The 7,483-nt window shown below is 35.6% G+C and overlaps 1 pseudogene; it reads left to right on the top strand.

Annotated features, from left to right (window-relative positions):
• Positions 1–293: 293 nt before the first annotated feature.
• LOC138830487 (small ribosomal subunit protein uS14-like) lies at positions 294–464 on the top strand (annotated as a pseudogene).
• Positions 465–7,483: the final 7,019 nt, after the last annotated feature.

The following is a 7,483-nucleotide window of genomic DNA, read 5'->3' on the forward strand; positions in this document are numbered from 1 at the left end:
ATCCCCTCCAGCATCTGTTGTTGTTGACTAGTAGTCAGGAGGTTGAGATCTGAGCATCACAGTTCAAAACAGCCTGGGACAGGAAAGGCCATTAGAATCTTATTTGCAATTAACTACCAAAAATAAATAAGAAAATAAATATATAATAAACAGAAGTGGATCTGTGACTCAGTGGTAGAGGGCTAGCCTTGAGCAAAAAAAAGCTCAAGGGCAGTGCCTGAGCCCTGAGTTCAAGACCCAAGACTGAAAAAGAAAATTATGGCCTTTTTTCTTGTTGGACCTGTGGCAGCAAGATGGGTCACCAGTAGCTCTAGTGGCATCACCCTCGAAAATTCAGCCAGGGATCTCACTCTTGTTGCGTGAGCTCTAATCGCCATGGTCTGATCCAGAAGTATGGGCCCAACATGTACCTGCACTATTTCCGCCAGTATGCAAAGGACATCGGCTTCATTAAGTTGGACTAAGTGATCATCCTTGAATGGACTATCCAATACATCAAGCCCAATGAAAGACCATATTTGTACATAAAATAAAAATTCCAGAAGCCTTTATGGACATGCGTCCTTACTATCAAGAAACTAATTGAAAAGGAACAAGCATTCATGATCATATAACATCATGAGAGAACTGAAAGAAAAAGGCACAACTATGCTTGAGAATGGTTAGAACAGTGAAGGCATTCCTTATGCTAACACAATGGCGGAAACACATTATTATATATTTTCCAAACTCATAGCATATACAACCCTAAGAGTGGGCTATAATGTAAACCATCGGCTTTCAATAATAACAAATTCATTGTGGGCTCATTGGTTGTAACATATGGAGGGAGATGATCCCAGCAGTACAGAGGTTGAAGCAGAAGGATTTGAAATTTAAGCAAGTCTAGGCTACATAGTAAGAGACTGTCCCTAAAGGCTAAAGGCTAGGGATGTGGTTCAAATGTAGAGTTTTTGTTCAAGGCCATGGTTTTGATTCATAGCACCGAAGCAAAAAAGAGCAGAGATTTGACAATAGTAATGAATCAGGATCAATGGCATGTAATCCCCTCCAGCTAGTAAATGGCCTATCTAATAATTGAAACTGAAATCTCTTTTACTTCAGAATTAAGTCTCTTTTGTGAAATTCTTTCATGATAAACCTAGGTCTGATAATCTTGCAAGCCTAAGCAAGATGACTCAATGAATACTTTTGGGATCTTTTCCCTCTCTTTTTATCTGTTAAAGTTAGGACGAATAATTGTATTACTTTTAATTCCTAAAACCCTCAACAGTACTCACTTTACCTATGTAACTGTAACCCCTCTGTACATCACCATGACAATAAAATTAAATTTTAAAAATCCTCGCCATCTGAACAATTATCAATGGGTAATCCATGTGGTTCATGTTATCTGGGATTAAGTACACATGTAAACACATATCACTGTAGGTTGTCTTCTCTTCTGTGTTAAATTTTGTATCTACCCAAATTATGAGTTGTACTTAAGTTCTGAAAATCAAGTTTTCAATCTTGTCAACCCAGTTAGCAAGAGACTGAAAACTTGAGGGTCATGTTTTCAGGCTAGCAAAAATAGAAAAAAAAAAAAAACAATTGTGAGATTTTTTCCAACTAAAATGACTAAGTGTGGTGGCACCTGTCTGTCATCCTAGCTATGGGGGTGTAGATAAAAAGATTATGATCTAGGATGGCACAGGCTAAAAGGAGAATACTATCTCAGAAATAACTCCAGCAGTCATTAGGGCATAATCTAGGAAATAGCCCTCTTGACTTGATTTTAAACCCCTGTAGTATGTATATGCACGTGTGTATAAGAGAGAGAGATAGACAGAAAAGGAGAGAGAGACAGAGAGACAGAGAGACAGAAGGAGAGAGAGAGAGAGAGAGAGAGAGAGAGAGAGAGAGAGAGAGAGAGAGAGAGAGAGAGAGGACAAGAGACACTATTCACACTGAGCCCTCATATTTCTGGCTGGTTATGGTTAACGCATGTTCTATCCTATTTGGTCTTACTCCCTTCTACTTCTGACTCCAGAGATTTTAAATCAAAATATTGTAGACTTCAAAGTACTTTAGACAGCAAATGAATTCATCTCTAAATCTTACCTGAGATCTTTGTTATTACAAAAAAAAATCATTTAGTGTGGTTAAGAACACTGCACTAATTTGTTAATGTCAACAAACACCCAGGGAGTACTCAAATTTTACAAATTGTTAATCAGCAAACTCATTACTCTTGTTTGAAACCCAATCCAAAAACGTTCTTATCCGGTGATTAGTTGAGGTATCTTGAGTAACACTTAATGTATAGGTTCATCCTCTATGTCTTCTTTTGTTTTTCTTTGCAATTAATTTACTGATGAAATTGGGTTTGTCTTACAGCTTCTCACAAGCTGGGTCATGTTGGCTGCCTCCCTATTGTGTTAATTGGTCTGTTGTTGTTTTTTTTTCTAAATATATTCTCTATATTTCCTATAAATTGGCACTTGATTTTGAAGCTGGATCAGATTTAGTTTTGTTCTATAATCCCTTACCCTGTTCTAGGAATTCATTATTGACAAGGTCTGGTTCACTGTATGATACAAGCAGACACTTGGGTGGTCAACACTTAATTTTAGAGCTCCACTTAATTTTAGAGCTGAGAATGCTGTATATGTAATGAAAACACATTACTTCATCATCTAATAGCTGAAGCAATCTTCTAAGAAAAATCTCCTTTTTAACTGCCTGGGTACCCAGGTTACAGTTTGTTTTTTGTTTTTTAATATGAAGTCATCGTAAACATTTTTGAAAGTTTTATTTACCATGTTTTAAAATAAGTTGTTTTCCTAACATCCTTTACTGATATAGCTTTTAGCTTGCTCTTTTTATTCTTATATTATTATATGTTCAAAAACTTTAAATAAATGTATCTTCCAATCTTCCTAATTTATGATCAAGATCCCTTCACTACAGTCCAGTAAGAAGGGCAAACTCCCATTAATTGGCTCTTGAATTGTGTGTGTGTGTGTGTGTGTGTGTGTGTGTGTGTGTATTGGAACCTGAACTCAGGGCATGATCAAGGTTGGAGATCTACTACTTAAGACACACAGCTCCATTTTTTGCTTTTGCTGGTTAATTGGTAATAAGAGTCTCCCAGAATTTGCTGCCTGGGTTTGAAATCTAGTCTTTAGATCTCAGCTTCCTAAGTATCTAGAATAACAGGAGTGAGCCATTTGTGCCCAGGTTTCTTGAAAATTTTTGGCTATTCCCAAATAATATTCAAAAGACTTCCTCCTTTTTTGTGACAAGATGTTCCATATTAATTTTATGTATATCCTGCTGTAGATCTGACCTGGCACATTTGCCTAGTTTCTTTCAGCAGTAATTGAAGTTGGAGACAAGATCTATAGGCACTTCCTGTGGCCAATGAGTCTATCAGAGCTTTGCAGTAGACAGAGATAAGATACATGTATTTTATTTTCAAAAAGTATTTGATGACTTCACATTGATATGTACCCTTCAAATTCTGGATCCGACTTATCATTTAACCTTTTCCATCTACCACCTGTATTTCCTTCTTTCCATGACACAATTTGGTTATCAAAGGTGATAAAAAAATTACCCATTTCTAGTACCCTTCACTATATGTACTACCATCTCAAAATAAAAATAACACCACGAGATTCTTTGTTTCTCTAGGCCTGCCTTGTTTCCCTTAACATATTTTTTCCAAGTCCTTACATTTCTTTACAAATGGTACAATATCATTCTTTCTAATGAATGAGTAAAATTCCATTGTGTGTATATATCACATTTTCTTGATCCATTTGTTCATTGAGGGGCATCTGGGATGATTCCTTAACTTGGCTATGTTGAATAGTGCTACAATAAACATGGTTGTGTTGGTGGCTTTACTGTATCTTGGTTTACAACTTTAGTATACGTGTTTTATCTTATATGTGGAAGGTAGATTTAGCTTACAAACTTATAAGTAAATACATCGGGTGGTATGCAAGTATATACAAATGTATTACTTGAAATTCCTGGTAGATCCAAGGGAGATCTCAAATAGTATAATTTCATAGAAATGCAAAATTTGGCCAAATGAGGCACCAGGAAGTTGGGTATTCCAGAGGATTGGGGTGGGGTCAAGGGGAAAGGGTTAAAAAGAATGAAGAGGAGAAGAAAGAGAAAATGCAGACGAGAGTCTAAGAAATATCTTAACAAAATTAAGAAGAGTGAGAAAGTTGGGTGACATTGATCAAGATATATTGTATACTGTTCATTGGTAACTTCTTTGTACAACTACTTGAAAAGGAAAAAAGAATGTTAAAAACATAACACCACTGATGACAAAAATGTAAGTGAAATTTGATAAGTATTTCTGTACTTTATCTTCAGGGCATATAACACTTTTGTTATATCCCATTAGACACAGTCAGATTATGGTGATGTATCAAAGTCTAGAATTATAGCATCATCAACTTCAGTCACAGTTTTCTTGTTTGTTAATTTTTCTTCTTCTTTCAAAATAGATTTTGTGAGTACAACTCTGTTGTAAACTTAATGTATCTGGTTAAGAAATACTCAGGAACAGCATTGACATTGAAAGAAGCTTACTTTTCAGATTTCCTATTTCCTCTTTCTCCTTCTAGGTAGAAATATGTTTTAGTACTATGTTTTAGTTTACTCTACTATATATTTTATGCAAACATCTGTGCTTAAATGTGTATATTATATATCATATTTTACTATTGGACAGTAAAATAGTTTACACACCTTTCTCTATCTTGTGTTGAATAGCATTCAATATTAGCTTAACACAGAAGATACATTGTTCAAAATTTCCACCTGCAGTTGTTTTTCTACCACCCACACTGTATAACTATTGCATAGTCCATTGAATCTGCCTTCAGTATTTTGTTATTATAGCTATTGGTTCAATAATAGACTTTTCATAGCGTTTCCCTTTGTCTTCTTTCTACACATGCCAATTCGCGCTAAGATGCAAAATTTCTCATTCCCACCAACAATGTCCGTAGCTTTGCTGCAGCTATCAATCAAGCTTTTGACTTTTTGCCAATTTTATACATGAGAAATCTTTCTCAATGAAGTTATTAACTTGCATCCTTCATATTATTAGTGAGGTTTAGCATCTTTAATATAGCTAATTAATGTTTATCTTTTTCTTATGACTCATGCTTTGATTTCTATCACATTCTCTCTAAGATAATTGATATTTTTCCTTTACACTTTAAAACATTTTATGATTCTTATTGCTGTCATTATTATTATTGATCATCTTGTGCAGGTGTACTGGTACTCAAGCTTAAACTCAGGGTTTTGCCTTTTTGCATCTTCCTGCTCATGACTAGCGCTCTACCATGTGGGCCATTTTTTCAATCCAACATTTTGCTGGTTAAATGGAGATAAAATCTTGTGAACTTAAAAAAATAATTTTATTGTTATGATTAAAGTGTTACAGAGAAGGGCCACCATAAGTCAGGTAATGAGTACATTTCAGCTTTTGGACAATGTCACTCTTTATTTTACTTTCCTCATGTCCCCTTGCCATTCCTGCCGACAAGTTACATAGGTCATTTTCCACAGTGTGTATACTGAATAGCATGACTGCATTTCCTTTCTGTGCCCCTGCTTTCCTTCCCTGCACTAGAAGAAAATAAAAGCCCAAATCAAAATCAAACACTACCAACACTAACACCTTGTGGACTTTCTTGCCCTGACTGGCTTCAAATCACCCTTTAGGTCTCAGTCTCATGCATTGCGGAGATCACAAGCAAGATTTAATAGCCAGGTACACAAACATGAGACACAAAATACCATGCTTGAAAGGCTTTGGGATATCTTAAATGCTAACTTGGTTTGTAATGTGATCTCTAAATAGTTTAGCAGTTTTCATCTTTGCAATTTTACACTTGTATTAAGTGAAATGTCAATAGCTTTGTCTTTGTTATTTGTTTTATTTTCCTTTCAGATGACAGATAAAATGATAGGTATTTGTCCTGCACTATATGATGTTTTGATGTATTATAGATAGTATGAAGAGACTAAACTAGGCTAATCAGCATGTACTTTTTTCACACTGTTTTCCTGGCTCTTAACAGTTACCATCTACACTTAATATTTGTCAACCATAACTTGGTGATTATATTAATACTTTACTGTATTCAGTGGGAGAGAGGATTGCCACCTAAATTTTGAGTCAGAATTTAAAATTTTCCCTGCTCTCTTTTTTTCTGGGCTTGAGCAATGTCCCTCAGCTCTTCAGCTCAAGGCTAGCGCTCTACCACTTGAGCCGCAGGGTCACTTCCGGCTTTTTCTGTTTATGTGGTGCTGAGGAATCGAACCCAGGGCCTCATGCATACAAGGGAAGCACTCTACCACTGAGCCACCTTCCAACCCCTCTGCTCTCGTATCTTTAAGAAACTCATCTTGGCCACAAGGGAGAATTTTATGACTATTTAACCTCTTATTTTCCATCCATATGATTAATGGCAGAAGCATAATTGTAATATTATGCCTAGAATTTGTTCTGGGTTCTGCTGCCAAGTAGCCCTATGAACATGAACCGACTAATGAAGAAGTGTAATTTAAGTGAGTTGTCTAAATTAGGTTTAGTATTATTTACCACCAGAGATTAATTGGCTTCCACTTTCATAGATGTATTCCTTGGCATAATCAAAAAATGTGAATTCTAAAAATGTAAATGGATATTTTTTCTTTTATTATAGTTATTCATACTAGGCTATTCCAAAAGTATTTGTGTTTGCTTGAAACTTAATTTTACCATTGATATTCCATCTATTATCCCTCAATTGAAGAGAAGTCCATATCTCTGTAATTTTTAGAAGGGATGAAATTTAAGTAACAATTAAAACATTCTCTTGCCAGTATTCCAAAACCACATTCAAATAATGAAACTAGTTTCATACTACCCTTCACAATGCCTAGTTCCTCATAAGTTTCTCCCCACATACTTTATTCACCTGGTATAAAGGGCTACTTGTTACTCTTAGAAAACTCATAATATTTTTTTTCTTTTTAATTTCCAGACATGTATTCACTAAGGAATAGTGCTATAACAGGAGCTCATCACTGCTAACACTATAACCAGCATCAAGATTAAATAATAAACCACTGTGAACAACTGAAAAATTTCTTCACCTGTTAATTCTAGAGGAAATTTGCCTGAAAAGTAAGACGTATCCTAAAATAAATCAGCCTAGATTTTTTTTTTTGGGGGGGGGTCCAGTTGTGGGGCCTAAACTCTGAGCCTGGGCACTGTTGCTCAGCTCTTCAGCTCAAGGCTAGCGCTGTACCACTGAGCCACCTTCGCAGCCCAAGCCTAGATTATTTTATGCATCACTTTTTGGAGATTTTTATGATTGAAATGTTAAAGCTCATCCTATGTCAGCTGATTCTGTAGGTTCTTGTAATTGGTTAACATTTGCTTCTGTCTTGTTGTATTAAAGATGGTGCTGTT

Source organism: Dipodomys merriami, unplaced genomic scaffold, assembly GCF_024711535.1.
Source record: "Dipodomys merriami isolate MVZ:Mamm:240054 unplaced genomic scaffold, mDipMer1.0.p SCAF_19, whole genome shotgun sequence".
NCBI classification, from domain to species: Eukaryota; Metazoa; Chordata; class Mammalia; order Rodentia; family Heteromyidae; genus Dipodomys; species Dipodomys merriami.